The sequence below is a fragment of the Harpia harpyja genome, chromosome 22 (assembly GCF_026419915.1).
Source record: "Harpia harpyja isolate bHarHar1 chromosome 22, bHarHar1 primary haplotype, whole genome shotgun sequence".
NCBI lineage: Eukaryota > Metazoa > Chordata > Aves > Accipitriformes > Accipitridae > Harpia > Harpia harpyja.
The window spans coordinates 16,668,363-16,686,032 of record NC_068961.1 but is presented as its reverse complement, the minus strand read 5'-3'; positions in this window follow the sequence as shown (position 1 = coordinate 16,686,032).

Genomic DNA, 17,670 nt, shown 5'->3' with positions numbered 1-17,670 from the left:
GACATGCTACACTTAAGTGACCAAACTTGACCGTGTTTTCTGCGGGCACTGGATACAGACAGGGGTGCGCTTGCTCTGCCCACCCTGGCAGAAGGGATGCCCGCGCCACAGGGTTATATTAGCAGTGCGATGCCCGACCTGATCCGTCGCTGTGAGAGACAGGCACCGTGCGGGGCTGCTGCCTTCACGGGGCATCCAGAACAGGTCTGGCCCACCCGTTGTTGAGTCAGAGTAGAGGCAATGCAACGCTTCTCCATACTCTCACTCTTATATACGGAACTGAGAGCGGAACTTGGTTCAATACAAACGTTAATGCTGAAGCAACAGGAATCTTCCTTCATTTTAGCTCCCCAAAAGCCAGGGGTCTGGTCCATGCCCCGAGGTCCCTCTGAGATCGATGGAGAGTGACAGTAATCTCTGGGTCACTTCATCCTAAAATAGGTGTGTCTAAAACAGATGGAACAACCCATCCTCTGCTTCTCTCTTTCCACAGACTGGAAAAGAAGCTTAGGTACCATGTTTGGACCAGATATCCAGTCCTTAGAAAGTTAACATCAGCTGAGATTAATCCAGTCCAAAAGACTATTTTAAGGCAAAGATAAATTGATAATTTCACCGTAAGAATTATTCTAAGGCTCTTGCAGCTTCCCCCAAGCCAAATGTCACAACCCCAGGAAATTCAGTGCTCAACTTAAGCATAAAAGATATCCCAATGTATTTGGGTACAGAAATGCAACTAAGACATGAATAACTTTAACTGCTCTCTGAAGTATTGCACGGAACTACACAGCATGACTGTAGTGCCAAATTAGACCAACTGATTTGTAAAGCCACGTTAAATTACTTTTTATATCTCACAAATGTCCAGGCACAAATAAAGAGCTTAACAATTTATTCCCATACATTTTTTATACTAATGAATTCCTCGCCTTACTTACAAGTTTTTAAATAAATATTTTATACATCATTGCTGATAATCATTTGGCTATATGCTGTATCAAGTTACATTTCATATGGCAATAAACACAGTGTAGTAAGATTAAAGCAGAACAGAGTATGAACACATTCATATACTCATGCATAAGAGTTGAGGGAGACCAATAAAAGGAGAAATCATCTGTGTAGTCTAAAAGTGGTACATCAGCCATTTTCTGGCCCTCTCCATACAGGGAGAGCTCCACAGTGTGTGAGAACAGATGAAAAAATGAGGCAATCAACTGAAGTGCAGCACTTTTTTTATAAGTTTTTGCCTAGAGCAGAAGGGAAGCATATATTCCTGTATGGATAACTTATGTCCTTGGAGTTTAAGGGCCATGAGCTGCAAGAGTCCTTTTTATAGTATCATTTTTCTTAATCTGGTTAATGTTTGAATAGGAGATAAATAGCTTTATAATGAATAATAATAATTATCACATAAATAATTGCTTAAAGCAATTTTTTAGGCTGTCATGGAAATTAGGACATCTAAGTTATCTTAAGAATAAGGAGATTATGACATAATATAAAAGGATTTTGAGGGAATGTCTAAAAACAATGAAGCAGTGTCAAAGATTATGTGTCAGTTGTGCCTGTGTTTAATGTTGCTAATTGAGACAGGATGGCATGCTGGGAATACTTTTTAGGCTTTCTTTTACATAGATGAGCTTGTAAATTAATGAAAATTTAAGTTTCTGAAGAGTGTATATACTTCTGCTGGACATGCTTATTTTTGCTTAATAAAATGCATTAAAAATGCAGACTGAAGCATGTAAACAGAAATGAGGTAAGATAGTACATAAAACGAGGAAATACGTGTTAAAAGGGTATGTCTTAATGTTCAAACAGCAAACTGCAAGCTATGGAAAACGACCATTGAGCTGCTGTGTTCACAATACTGGCTTAAAGATGCAGCTACAACATGAACATCAGAAGTAACATTACAGCTGCAGTGTGGTTATTGATGTGCTGCTTGCCTAGAGAAAGTTCTATTACCTTTATATAGTTAACATCTTTTTCCTTACAATTCTGGTTTTTTTTTTTTTTAAATGCACACAAAATATTTTCCTTCAGAAGAAGACTGAATCATACATGACAGCTGTCAGTTAAGCACTTCTAGAAGACACTCAGATACCATATTGATGGAAGCACTCCAAGAAGCTGAAGAGAACAATCCTGTGCTATCAGGAAAACTGACATGATGGTCTAATAATCTTAATATTTGGGAATTCATGATCTATAGCTGACTTATCTCACAAACAAACACATGCCACTCATAGGCTACTGACAGTAAGAAAGGCATGATAATTTAAAACTGGGACCAGTGATAGAAATGGATGGGGAAAAAAGGGAAGAAGTTAACACGTTCACATGTGTAAGAATAACAATGACATTGGAGTATCTCTCTTTGTCAAAACACAGTAGAAATCATAAAATCACCCAGTCCCATTTATCCTTTCCAATATATAGAAATATATGTAATTTATAAGCAACATTTTGGAAGCTCCTGAGAGAAAATTTGACTTCAGGACTCAATTTCAAGACTCTTCTCCATCTCTTCCCCTTCTCTCCCCACCACCACATTTTAACCCTAACTGTACCTTCCTGTCACATTTCTTCTGATGGCTCTGGCACTCCTATGAGTCCCTGGTAAATCAGTTCAGATCATTGACTAGACAGAAAGTGAACCCACCAAAACTTGTGGATGATGTTCTGCAGGTGCAGTGAGCTGAGGTGTCTCACAGAGGGGTGAGACGGGTACCAAAACGGGTACCAGAGATTAAAGCGGGCTGGGGCAGGAGGCAGGGCTGCCTTTTTGGAGGGTAACGAGCTGTTTCACCAGCTCTCTTGTCCCTCACTCTGAACCTGCCAACTAAGCTGTGAGCTAATGCTAGTTAAAAGGGTAAATGTTCTACATCTCTGTGACAGTATTCAAGCGAAATCAGAGCTTTCCAAAACTTTCAGAGAGCTAGGAACCAATCTTAAGTGCATGTCCACAAGAATATACAACTAACTTGTGCAGTGAACTGGTATTTTTCCCTCCCAGGGAAGTAAAATGTTAAATAACACACTTCACAGATCCCTAGAGCTACTGCCAACAAAGGACATTCTATGGCTTCTATGTTCTAGAGAATCTAAATATTTCAAGAGACATGTGCTTAGAGTTGCTCTCTGCTCACCTCATCTGCCTGGATTTAACTTCACTGGAAACAACACAAAGAGAAGGGAAAGTACATCTGGCTGGTCACTCATGCAGTCTTGATGGGGAAAAAAAAAAACCCCAAACAAAACCCCCAAAACCACAAACTTGATTTTCACCTCCTTCTTCACATAAGGAAACCAAATGATTAGAACTTTTTTTCTGGTTTGGAAAAACAGAAATGAAATAAACTTATATGTTTTTTTCTAAACTGACATTTGGCTTGATTTTGTTTTAAACAACAAAATATTTTTTTCACCATATTTTAATTCTCTTGTAAAAATAAGAAAGGAGGAGTGAAACTGTCACAACTGAACTATGTGGGCAAATTATTGGTTTCAAATGAGATACTTTCTACATTGAAAATATGTTTGAGATATTCAAAGAATTTCTAACAACTTTAAGCAAGACATGCCTGAGTATCAGCTCACAATGATGTAACATTTTCAGTATTTACATGCCTCTGTTTCCTGGCCAATTGCAAAGAGCGCTGGAACTTGGCTGCTCAGTCTCAAAATAGTCAAAGCCAATATCAGTTGTGAAAGATTTGTGGGAATAAATTACTTTTCCATGCTGGGATGCCATGCTTAGCATTGAAGACTATGCAACATTCATCTAGAATATTATTGCTGTCTTAGAAAGTTTGTGTCCATGGAATGAGTTTCTGCTCTGTGTCAGCTCATCAGGTGAGCTGCTGGAAGGTGAAAGAGCCTGGGAATTTAGGAGCTGGGGAGCAGTCGTGGCTTCCCATCAGCTCAGGGGCAGGGTGCCAAGGAAGGAGGCAGGTGATCTGCCGGGAAATCAGCAAGGAATCAGCTGCAACTTTATCAAAATGGAACCAACTCTGGGGTATTTCACTCTCGGTTTCGATAAATTGACATTTTTCAATGGAGCAAACCTTTCAGCTGAGCATTCAGGTCAGCTCTGCTATAACCAGACAAGTTCAGCTGAAGTGGGGACCCTGAAAATCTCCATAGCGTTTTCTCTTCATTCTGCCATATCCATCCAAAAGCTCTATGTGTCTTTTGACTGTTTATGGTCACTGAAGGGTTCAAAACGATACATGTCAGCCACATCTCCCCTCACCTTCTCCTAGGTACCTGTGCTGGTGGGAAGCTCCGATTAGCTGTCCACAACTCCTCTGCCATAGTGACCTCCAGTGGGAAGGAGCAGAAAATGGGAAAGTGCGTGGATGGCAAACCAACACTGCCAAATCCAGAAAGGTCACAGGAGATGCATGACTCTTGGCAGCTGTATGCAGGAACGGGGGGAGGAACATGCGCTGAAGGGACTCTGAATCACCGGCATTGTTCCGACAAGATGGCCTTAGGAGGCTCAAGGTTCATGCCAACACAAACTCGGAGAGTCACACTTGCTCTGGGTCTCAAAGTTGAGAAAACAAATCCCATTCCAGTGTTGGTTATATATGGCACTAGTTTGTAGCACGCCTCAGCTCCCCTGAGGCCAAAAGAGCCTTTCATGACCATGATTTTCAACTTTAGTCAAACTTAGAGCTCTACAGATAAAACTTGAAGTAAAACAAAATCCCGGCCACAATTTTCTCCCCTAATGAAGTTGTCTCTTCTCCTTGGAGGTCTTTACCTGGCTACCTGCCTCTTCTCTCCTATTAGTTGAAAAATGTATTTGTCCTGCTTGGGTGCTTGCTGGGTCAACCATTATGGCTACTTCTCTGATCTGAGCACAGGAGCTGGAGTCTCTCCTCCCCTCTTCTCATCTCTGGGGATGCTCAATGAAGAGAAAGGAAGGTTGCTGCTGCTTTCAAGAGATGTTCAAGCTGCTGTGAAGCCTCTGCTCACTACTGCCCTTAACATAATTTGTGAATCACTCACACAGAGCATCATGAAATTTGTGCGTCTAAAAATGCTTGAAATGAATGTTCCAGAAATTAACATAAAACAGTAATATGATGTTGACATCCCTTTTGCTATAATAAAAGTGCATGAACATTGCAAAGAAAAGACACTGGCCCCAAACACCTAAAAATTACAATATGCTAAACTTCTGCAGTGAACACATGCTTTTTCTTATGATTAAGCCATTTATCAGTTTTAATACCTGGTCTAATTTCTAACTGACTGTAGTCTTCCTGTAGTTTCTCACTGTATCATTTTGTGGCTGTTTCCTTTCTGTTTAATATTTGCTTATTTTAGTTTAAATCCCTAGAGCAGAACCCACAAACCAAACAAATAGTCACAGAAAACAGAGAGCAGCTCAAATGTCCTTGGAGACACTCAATTTTTTGTTTGCTACCATTTGTCATCCTCTGCTCAGAGAGAGATCAACAGTTTTTAGCACACAGATCAATATTCTCTTAACCCAGACCTAATCTAAGGAGAGTTTCCCCAGGTTTCACCTTGGCCTACTCCTATGTGCCATAGTTGCCCTTTTTTTCAGCAATAATTTTGTCTGTGTAAGACAGCAATTTTTCATCCTTTGGTCAAAACTGGTGACAAAAGAGGGAATAATGGTTCCTGACATATCAAATGATAGATTTGACACATGGCATGCTGAGCTGGGAGCTTTCACGTGCCAAAGTAGAAAGACAGATAAGCAGCCTAATGGCCCTCCTGACATTGCTGCCTCTTTTTTTCCCTGGTATACCAAAACAGGCTCTGCTTTTTTTCTTTTTCCCCCCCTTTTTTTTTTTTTCCTGGAGAAGTTTTTTTTCTATAAATCTGGGCAGGAAGCGAGGAAATGCACTCTACTCCAGCCCAAAATAAACGTTTCCCTGTCCTGTAAAATGATCAATCTATGCCCTTTTCCTCCAGCACAGTAAGGGCAATACAACATGCTGCTTGAGGAAATACTAACAAATATAGCCAGTGAGAGGGAAACAGATGGGACTAAGAAATTAAACCAGCAGATTTCTGGAAGGTATTCAAAGAAGAGAGTTTATAATACTGAAACAGAACTGCTCTTTAATTTTTTTTTTTTTTTAAAGCAATGATCATCGAGATTTACCTTCAGCTGGGCTCACACTCTCCCTGATAAATCCACTCGCAGAATGATAAGGAAGGTCCCTTTTGGTATCATTCTGGTCAAAGTAAATCACATTTCACATAAGCCAGTGCCAGTCTGGATAGACAGCCTGCAAGTTTCTCTACCTTTGGTACACTGGGACAAACACAGCGGTCTGTGTACCATGGGGCATGGCTCCAGGCATGGGATCGTGTTACATCTTTACACACAAAAGCTTCTTTCAGAATCTAAACTAACAAAACAGGAACAACTTTTATTCCTCTATGGTTTCCTCTGGAGCATGTGTTCACATTTAAAATCCTGACCTATGTGTCATTTGCTTGCATTCAAAGTTATTTGTATTGCTTTGGTATTACAAAGCAACAGCCAGTCCTAACCTCGCTTGCTTACCAATAGCCTATGGACTTTGGCAAAATGTTGTTTATCCTCCTGCAGTACTGGTTCATAAATTCTTTTTCTCTCTTTCCTTTTTTCCCCCCTTTTCCATATTTTATGGCCAGACAGTTGTGTTAGCAGCCAGCTTATTTTTCTCCACTGTAATAGTTCTATGGACATTTTAAATTTGATCCAATAAAGGAAGAAAAAGAAATGAATCCAAGGAAAATATTTTACTCACAAGGTCATCAAACATTGGAATCCGATGTTTGTCACCCTGCATTTAAAAATATCACAGTGTTTGAATGTTCTGGGTTATTTCTTTACAGTTTTCATAAATGTTTAAATATACATGTTATACATAAGGGAAACATTATATCTATATAGATCAAATGCCCCCCCCCCTTCCTTGTAATGCAATTTTCTTTTTTTTTACCCTTTCCCTTAATGAAAAACATTTTCCCTATAAGTATATACTTCGGCACTTTCTATGGTATTTTTCACAGTTTCTACATTTTTGACATTACAGCCATGCTGGCAAGTAGTAAGAAGTCAGAATGAAGAATGTGAAACTATGACATTTAATTTTTCTCATATTGTCCACCAATAACTGGGAAGAGAAAAACAGTCTTTTAAAATACAAACCCCAAACGAGTCATCAATGAGACATCAAGCCAAATAAAAATACATTACTAAAATAATTTTGATTGCATAAACTCAGAAAAAGCTGCATAACTGTATATAAAGAGGTCAGTTCTTGGATGCACAAGTTCCAAACAGAAAGCAAGCATTCTGAGTTACTAAAAAAGGCACAAATAGAATAATTAGGCTTTAGTAACACCTCCTTATGAGAAAGTCTTTTTCACTGAATGTGGTGAATCACAACACTGTAGAATAAGGCATGGTGAAGCACACTGAAACTATTTCTGACTTTCACTGTGCTGTCCTAAAAATAAAGTGTAACTATGGCTAAATATATTGTAAATGAACTATATAAAACAGATTTCAGCTTAGTAGACAAATGTAAATATTGTTAAAAGACAGCCTCTTGCTTCCCTTATAATAAACTTACTGCAAATGACTAGGTTGTGATATTGTTTGCTTCAACAAGGGCTGCAAGTATATGTTATTTGTCAAAATATTCTGATTTATCAATTTGGTTCAAACAAAAAACACACACAAGAAGATAAAGAGTTAAGATGATGTTTCTTGTTGTAGAATTAATCAGATTCATATTAGCAGTAGTAAATGTCATGTTGGCACCTTTTCTTTCTCACACATTACAGTTTCAAGTCTTTGCTATGAGGAAATAATGAAGTAAAGATATGCAGTGCCATATACCATGCATCTTTTTTGTCAGTCTGCATAAGAAATGAATTGTATCTGCTACTAAGGAGGTCACGGGGGCAGCAAGTTAAGAAGAATGCTTAAAGAAAGGACATGTCAAAGGAAACAAGAACTTATTTTTTCAATACTTTCTAACAAGTATTGCAGTTTTGGGGAAATTAAATGCTCATAATAAATACCCGCCTATCCTGAAAGCATTTATTGCTTTTCATTGCTGCAAAGTTAACCCTGGTGACCAAATGACCTTGAAGTCCCCACTGCAAACTCATGAAGATCAATAAAAATGGTCTAATGTTACAAGCCCTAAAATTCATGCTTCAGTAGTAGTGTGATCAGAGGGGAAAATGCTACTTTATTGAGAAGATAAAAACCTGAGGACTGGAAAAAGATCATGCCAGATGAGACGTACATCTCATGAGGTTATCTCACAGTGGGCTTTTCCTTTTTTTTTTTTTTTTTTCTTCAAAAAATGCCATACTTCATAGTTAAGCTTGAAAGGTAAAAAATGGGCAAAAAAATCTTCATTGCCAGAAAGAAAAAAACTGTTTTTGACAGTTGGATGATGCTTGTGTCTTGTGGTAAATTTTCAGCTTTGCCTACAAACAGAGCCTTCCCTTCCAGCAAACGCTATGCATATCTTAAGCGTGGAGTTAAGGCAGAAGCAAGCTATTGGTGTGCCAGATATTGCATCAAAATTACAAAATGCATTTTAATTTTGTGCAATGACTAGGAATTAATGCCAAATGTACTGTCAGCATGCAGTAGAGCATCTCTCTGATCATGCGAAATGATTGCCTGAGATATAGCAGCCTCCACTGCCTTCCGTCCTGTAGGTGCCACTGCTGCTAAGTGGAGCTTCTGAAGAAAACTAGATGAAGAGGCATGAAGCAGATGAAGAGACGTGTGACTGTGGGTTTTTAAAAATGAAAGCCCCACGGCATTCTCATTTACTCTATGGATACTTTCTGCCACTCCGATGGTGCCAACGAGCTTGTCAATTTTTTCTTGTTTGAGGTCAAAATGTATAGAGGAGCCTTAGCAAAAAGCAGGAATCAGGTCTTAGAGGTAATAAATGGTTAATAGAAAAAGTGATTTTTTTTTTTTTTTTTTTTGCTGAATTTTAAAGAGATGGAGGAAAAAAACAGACTTCAGTGAAACTTTACTGGAAACTAATCTATCTTTCCACCCTCTTCCCCTCCAAGTCACACCCCTCCCTATACCCTGAGAAGCTGATAGGGGCACTGCTTTTGCTCACACATTCCTGAACGGAGAGAGAAGGGAGAGGGTAGACTAAACCAGCGGCATTCCGGAGTAGTAGCCACTTCCTTTATTTCAACTTCATAAACCAGATAGTACAGCTTTTCCCTCGTCCATTTTCCTGGGCTTTCTCTCCACGTGATCTGGTCAGAAATTTTTTTTTTTTTTCCTCAGGAACATCAAAGCTCTTCCCAGGAATATATTACATTTGTTACCACAAGGATGACATCTAGAGCTATAACTGATGAGAGAGATTAAGACAGAATAACTTTGCCCTGATGACAAGATCATTCACACAGTAGGTAGGACATCAAGATTCACATTTGTGCTGAGGCTCGCTCTGACTGAGAAACCAAACTGCATCCCACGTTTTTGCCATCACTGCCAGGTCATACAGAGAATGCGATGTCCTGAGCACTCCTATTGGAGCTGTTTCATTTCCTATAAACAATTAAAAAAACCCCCAACAACAAAACAGTGTGCCGTAGTTGGACTGATTGCCTAGTCTAGTGGTGTAAAACCGATGACCACGTTGCTCCCTTAAGGACCGGTCACAAAAAATAGCAGCTCCAACCGTGCACATGAAGGAAGCCCCAGAATTACCACTAGCCTGGTAAAGCAGGGTGTGGGAGGCAAGGTTTAAATCTCTGCTCTCAGTCACACTGAGTGCAAAGTTGTACTTTGGCCTTCTTTCTGTTAGATGGAGGCTATTCCTGTGTCTGTACAGAGTACAGGAACAGCAATTGCATTTTTCACTTCAGAAGTTCTTTGTTTCAGCCAGATTGGTAACAAATACGCATTTTTGTTCACTCTTAAGATACTTCACGTTGAGAAAGAATTTTTGTCAACCCAGCTGAACTACTGACTGAGCAGTACACAAAGAAGAAAACCTACCTGTGAAATAATTGTTTTGCAGACTTAAATGGACCAGACAATTACTGAAATGGGTACCCAATTTACAAGCAGACAGATGGCAAAAATATGCCACACGTTCCTTCATTCTTCTGTGTCCCCACCATTCTTCCATAAGTCCGCACTGCAATGACGAGTCCATCAAACGAAGAATCTGTGGATTTCTCCAGTTGAAAAGTGTTGCTCAAGAACATCAGAGGAAGCATTTTCCTCAAATAGAAAGATTATAAAAAATTCACAATTCACATCTGGGGTGTAATGGATGGCCAGGTGGCCAGCTATAGTTAACTGTCAACACTTTATATTTCCCTTTGCCATCGGCAAAGTTTGCACTCAGAAGTGAGACTATAACGTGAAGAAACTAAAGCATGAAACCACTTAATATCGTAATGGTTTGTGTTTGAAAAACCAAGTCTTGTCTTTTTTTTTTTCTTCCCAAGTTTTCCTCGGTACTTGTGCTGTTCACTGGCTTGCACCTTGCCAAACAGTGTTGAAGAAACAAGTAATTTATGGACCTTCTTGTGATGACTACATCAAGGTTATAGCACTTTTTCCTCTATTTTTCTCTTCCCCTATCATGATAAATTGAGATCTGACCAGTTTGTATTATTGCTGTGTAATTCTAACAATTTGTTTCCAGTACAGACAAATGCCCATGTTGACAATGTTATCACTGTCTTTATTCATACTGAATAGTGCATTATTCTAGAACTGGTTAAAGTAAAATGTTGCTTATGTATGAGCATCCTAATCCTCTCCCATTTCTACTTTTCTCCTAAAGCCTGTAAATGTTCGGTGGCCCTACTTTGCATAGAAGCCGTTTTAAGGCAGGGTACAGTACTGCACCTAATAGGAAATTAGGTATTTGGAAATACCTTCTTTCTTCATCAGCTCACAGTGCTTGGTACGTTAGCAAGCAACAGTTCATTCTGCTTTTGGAAGCGAAACCATGGTCAGAACTGGTCTTTTATAAATGGGATGCATGGCCCTTCTCTGATTTGGTGTGTATATACCCTCAGAAACACGGGACATGATCTAGCCCTAAGAGCACTCTCAACATTTTAACTTGTTATCATTCTTAGCCGATAGATATTTCATTACATTTGGATACTGTAACAGACTTAGTACTGTGGGGAAAAGAAGAGATAATTATGGAACTAACGTTGATCATCTATACTTCTGCTTTGGGAGAGCTAGTAGATACTCAGTACTTCCGAAAATCAGGTTTTACAGATTCTATCTATCAGCAGCTGTGAACAAAATGAGCCGTCCAGATGAACTTTAAGTAATGAAAGACAGCCTGCAATGTATTTCCAGATATTCCATGATCTATCTTAGGTCTAATCTGCTAAGTGATAAGAATCGAAAAAGATCAGGCATTCACAGAACCAATGGAAGGAATTTAAAACAAAGGTGTACATTTCATCCACAGATTTTTAAGTGTGACTAAATGGTCTGGATGTGTTCTTTCCATGCAGGAACCTAAGAAAAATATAATAATTTGCTAGCTAAGCCAAAGTCATGTGGATGATAAGAAAATACAAGTATTCCCACAGAAGAAGGAAAATATTTAAATATTCGTCAGTTGCTTTAAATCTTTCTAGAAGAAGTTAGCATAGTGAGATTTCAGCTGAAACTCGAGTTACTAAATGTAATCTTTTTTTAAGATTAATTAATTCTTTGAAAAATCATTGCATTTCACATTCTTTGTAGAAATAGTTTAGAAGAATTGAAGCAAAATAGAACTGATGGACTATAAGCAGCGTTTTGGAAACCCAAGACTCCATTCAAATTAAAGATCACTGCATTAGGAGACATGGCTGCCAGGCTGGAATATAAGCAGAAATTAACTTGATAATTTAGTAGAAACATAAGATATATAAAGGTATTGTTAAATGAAATGAATCAGCCCCTAAAATAATATAAATATCTAAACAACAGCCAAGTGATATAGTGGAATCCTCAACTTATTTCTAGAACAAATCCTGAACCAAATCTTACTTGAGGTTATGATATATTCAGGTTCTTCTTCTTTCCCCATCTCCTGACATACACTTCTGTTTTTGACAGAATAGCAGGAGAAGAAGCTTTCTTGTGTTATTACGTGGCTTTAACTAGAAGCTGAAATGATGGAAATTCTGCAAGGAAGCCTGTTATACAGTCTCAGGGAATTCAGATAAGGATCCAAGAATTCAAACCAAATCCAAATGCTGAACCTTTTGAGATACACTACGCTTTGAAGGCGAGTGACTTTATTCTGCCAGATGGGTCTTTGAAATGCTCTGCAGTGCCCACATGACTCATCAACAAAATTTATTTGGCTAAAGAAGCAGTCAGGGAATATACTGTACTATACTGTACATGGCCCCAGTAGGACAGCTCCAGCTGGAGCCTTAGGCAAGATTTATGGAAATGGAAATCTTAGGAGCCTTCATGCCTTTTCTTCCCATTTGCTGTGTTGCATCAATGAAATGATCGCCTGCAATCTTATCACATGAAGGCAAATGTGCGTGTTGGTGGCAGCACCCCCTGAAATGAGAGCAGCTGCACAGTGGGGAGGTGAGCTCCATGCAGAGTCAGAACAGGCAGCTGAAGGAGGAGGAAAATCCCACATCTCGAAATCAGGAGAGACTACCAAGGCAACAGTGAGGGTGTAGAAGAATGGCATAAGTCTTTGCTCTGCGGCTTTGGGAGAAGGGAAGGGGGCCACATGGGACCACTTCCCTCCTCTGGCAGTAAGAAGTACTGTTAAAGACCAATACAGTTAATACTGTGCTCCCATTATCCGTTTTCCTACTCCTTTTCCTTCTCGACTAGTAGCAGAGCTCCTCAGTGCCTTTCTACCTGGCCAGTGTTTCTCTCATCATTAATAGTGAGGATAGGGTATCCTGGAGACCTCAGATGAGGAGATGTCCATTCTATAGCATGAAAGCCTCAGTAGGCTCCTTTAGTGATGCTATAGGAATGGAGATGGGTTTCCTACAGTATCTGTCAGTATTTCCTAGCTCACACAGAAAAAGGAGAAAAGGGAGGGTGGATCTTACACAGCTATCAAAGTGCTCTAAGAACTTTCCCAAGCAACGCTGGGATAAATGTCAGGGAACAGAGATACCACCACGGTTGCACCATCAGCCTTATTTTGCCTTATTTTAACATCATGGTGTCCACAGCAGGGAAACCAGGGACAAGGTCTTGTCCTGGTAGTGTGGCTCCAGGAGGTCAAAGGAGCCATGGCAATAGTGTGTACACGTGCAGGATGGCACGGCTGAGTGGGTGACCAGCTACTCCCTGTGACTAAAGCTGAAAACTTTAACAAACAGAGGATTGTGTGTTTTGCACTTTCAGGGCAAGCTGAGAAACAATTTTTGCCATTAGTAAACAGAGCCATCCTCTTAACTATAGATGATGACACCAGACTGAGTATATTAAACCCTAGGCTCAATGTGGATGTTACTTATGAAATGCATATAGTTGAAGAAAGGAAGGAAGGTCGTTTGCTGAGATTTAGGAAGTTATTTGATTAAATAGGTACCCTTCAGAAATTCAGTTAAATATTAGGCAAAATATGAAGTAAACATTGGAAGGGTTAGGAGGATTGGCTAGCAATGAGAGTCTTCTCATCATATCCCAAGCTTTGATGTGATTCATTTAACTTATTTTTTTTTTGTTAGCAAATGGAAGGAGGGGCAAGAGAATAGAGGCGCTGAAGTAAGAAGGGTGATACAAAGAAGGAATTTTTAGCTTTTGATAAAGAACAGAGATCTAATTTCATGTTTCACATTCCTCACTTTGGCTTAAGTCACTTCATGAATGTTCACATTGCAAGGAAAAGCTGTTAACAGAGAATGACTTATCCTGTAATCTGGAACTGGCACTTCCATGAGGCTTAAATCTTTGAAGAACTGCTCTCCCAGTAGGAAACCTGTTGTGGGTTAACCCTGGCCAGCAGTTCAGCCTCACGCAGCCGCTCGCTCACTCAACCACAGTGGGATGCGGGAGAGAATCGGAAGGGTAAAAGTGAGAAAAATGGGGGGGTGAGATAAAGACAGTTTAATAGGGAAAGCAAAAGCCATGCTCACAAGAAAAGCAGAACAAGGAATCCATTCCCCACTTCCCATGGGCAGGTAGGTGTTCAGCCATCTCCAGGACAGCAGGGCTCCATCACGCCTAACGGGGACTTGGGGAGACAAACGCCATCACTCCAAACGTCCCCCCCTTCCTTCTTCTTCCCCCAGCTTTACATGCTGAGCATGACGTCCTATGGTCTGGGACATCCCTTGGGTCAGTTGGGGTCAGCTGTCCCGGCTGTGTCCCCTCCCAACTCCTTGTGCCCCCCCAGCCTGCTCGTGGTGGGGTGGGGGGAGAAGCAGAAAAGCCCTTGGCTCTGTGTGAGCACTGCTCAGCAATAGTGAAAACATCCCTGTGTTATCAACACTGTTTTCAGCACAAATCCAAAACATAGCCCCATACAAGCTACTATTAAGAAAATTAACTCTATCCCAGCCACAACAAGTACAGACACAATAGCAGATCATGACAGTCCCAGATACCCTGAGAGGGGATATCAAGCTTTAGGTGTCTCAAGTTCAGCAGCTAAAAATTAAGACATCCAGTCCCATGATCATCACTGGAAATACTGGCTTATTTTGACCTCTTTGAATATAATACATGCAAAATTATCTTTATGATTTAGGGATGACAGTACAATATTTACTTCATATTTTCATTTTATGATTCAGATATTCTTACTAATTTGTTGTACCACATAAAACCATGCACTCCAATGAATATTTTTACAAAGCAACAATGGCAATTAACATTTCATTTTAGCATGAAAAGAATAACTAAGATAAAGCCCTTCCATTTGAAAAAAACCCAGCAAATAAGTATACATATACATATGTGTATACGTATAGGGATATATAAATCACAGTGCGTAACAACTGCAAGTCAGAGGAGATACTAAGCAGTAATCTGCTTTGTTATTCCCATGTAGCCTACTCTGAAATAAATCATGATGTATTGAAAGTCACATGCAGGAATGAATGAATTCTATCACAGGGACATGAAGGAAGATCTCAAAGCTCTTCATTTATTTACTTACTAATTTGTTTGTTTTTTTAACACTGTCAGTATGTTTCCTACCTGTTACCTGTACATGAGAAATATGTAATTTTCAGAGGTTAGGTGCTTTACAACTAGAAAGAATTAGGAAACACTTTCTTTGCTTTGTATTTCATTTGATATCACCTATGAATCATTTGCCTGATTCTGGTGAAGCTAAAAGGTATTTCTGAGAATCTGTGGGACCACATTCTAACATTAAGAACAGAATATTAATGGAGTACATAGTAGATGAGTGGATATCAATAGTTTACTGGGTTTGTAATAATATATTTTAGTTTTTGAGGAGATACTAAATAAAGGTCTTTGGGGCCTAGCAGAAATGTATTTTTTTCTCTTTCAGTCTGATTTAAAGTAATATGGGTTTGTCTGTTGTCTTCATGTAAACTTTTAATCTGCAGTGCTAGCTTGCCTCCAGCAAATTATGTCTATAGGATGTTTTCCAAACTGAATAATTCTAGAGGGATTCTGAAATGTCTTTTTCCAAATAATACATGAAAAAACCTGTTACTTGAGAAAGAGTCAGAGACATAAAAGCATTACAAAACACTTTAAGTAAAAAATCCTTTGAAAATAAACGGGGAAATTTTAAAAAGTGATCTAAATAATTACTGCTTTAATATAACTTACGCATATTACCAGGGTTGGGGTGGAAGGAATATGTCTGAATAACACTGTCAATTAACAGAAACTGTTTAAAAGATTATCCCTAAGGCCATACTTTCAAAACTTCACTGAAGAGTATAATACAAAACAGTGTATTAATTATAACTGGTCAGGAAACTTTTTCGTGACATAGTTTTTCATCAGAAATGTTCAGCTTATCAAAACATGAACTTGTCACAGGGATGAACCTGCTAAAAACCCCCAACAAACCAACCTATACCAGCAAAAATTAACACTTGGATCCATTTCTTCAGGTTCCACGATGGAATTCCCAGTCAAAGAAAACTGCTTGGTGGTCAATGGAGCACTCTCTTAGGATACTGAAGACCTAGGAACAAACCTCTTTCTTTGTTTTTCTTCATGTCCCACGTTAACAGCTGAGCCCAAAGACTACTGTGACCATGCTGAAGTTGACATCTTCTGTCAAAACTGTTCAATACTAAGTCATAACTGCAGCAAGATCTTGACCCTAGGAATGATGTGGGGTGCGTGCTCTAACCACGAGAGCCTGATTCCCTTGGGACAGTAAGGAGCAATCATTATAACTTGTACAAGACGGAATAGCTGCAAGACACAAGTGAGAGATCCCTAGCAAGTGCGGGGAAGGCTCTAACTTGCAACTTGGGAAACTCAGGTTCAGATCCTTCCTCCAAATCAGGGAGAATTGGATGTGCCTGCAGCTGAGCCACTAATGCTTCAAAGAAGTACAGCAGCAACTCAGGTTCCCTGACTCAGTACTCCATGGAAAAAAAGCTGCAGATTCCTTCACGCTGTTTCTTACCCTAATCTGCTAAAAACAACTCTATTGATTAGACTAGAATAAAGTTTCCTTTATGACCTGGATCACATTTTAAATAACAGTTGTGATAAGCACAAATTCTAGGTGTCCATGACGCCACAATGAAAACTTCTGAATTTTTCCTCAAGCTCTTCCCAATTACTTTTTAATCTAAGAAACAGCAAGCTGGAAAAACAATCTTGGTTTCTCTTCTTTTTTTTGGTAACTTTATCTGTTGAAGTTTCTTTGTCTATCTTCTCTTCTACCCCACTATATTTTTTCAGCTCTGGCACCTCTTTTCAATAGGCAAAGATTTTGCTTAAAGAAATAAGACAAAGCACAGGTTATTTGCACAGCTACATAAGTAATGAGATTAGAATAAGACTCTGGGTGTCTGCAGTTCAAATGCTCAGAACAGAGCATTACATCTGTAGCTGCCTTATGATTGCTGTAAGTAAAATCTGTACTGTAAATCGAAGGGATGACAGGCAGAAATAGTGTTTTATGGACAGCAGGAATCCTGACACCTCCTGACTTTTGGATCCTTGACTTTACATATTAACAACTTTTAAAAATACATATTTCTAATGAAATTTTACTAGTGTATTTCTTCATTTGAATTAAACAAAAAAAAAAAGTAAAAAAAGCAGGGTCTGTATGGTTGTGGTATTGTACAGAACGATACAGCGTAAGCCTGAGTATTCAGCACTGCAGCAGTGCTAGTGACCACCTGAAGGAAAGAACTAGTTTTAGTGGCTATCGAGAGGGCACAGCTGCTCTCCTGGAGGCAGACAGGTCCCTGGTAATGTTTGCAGGACTGGTGAAGAAGAGCCTCACTCTTCCTCCCCCCATCTTCTCAGCTGTGTCCTGAACAACTCCGAAGAGAAGCTGGGGCTGAGTGCTGGACCTGGAGAACTCCATCTCTGTGAGAAGGGGAATTTCATTTCACACCATTTTCAGGTGCTTTAACATTTGCCAGTGCTGTCTGACTGCTGCTGTGTTCACAGACGATGACGAAAATATATTGTTAAATTGT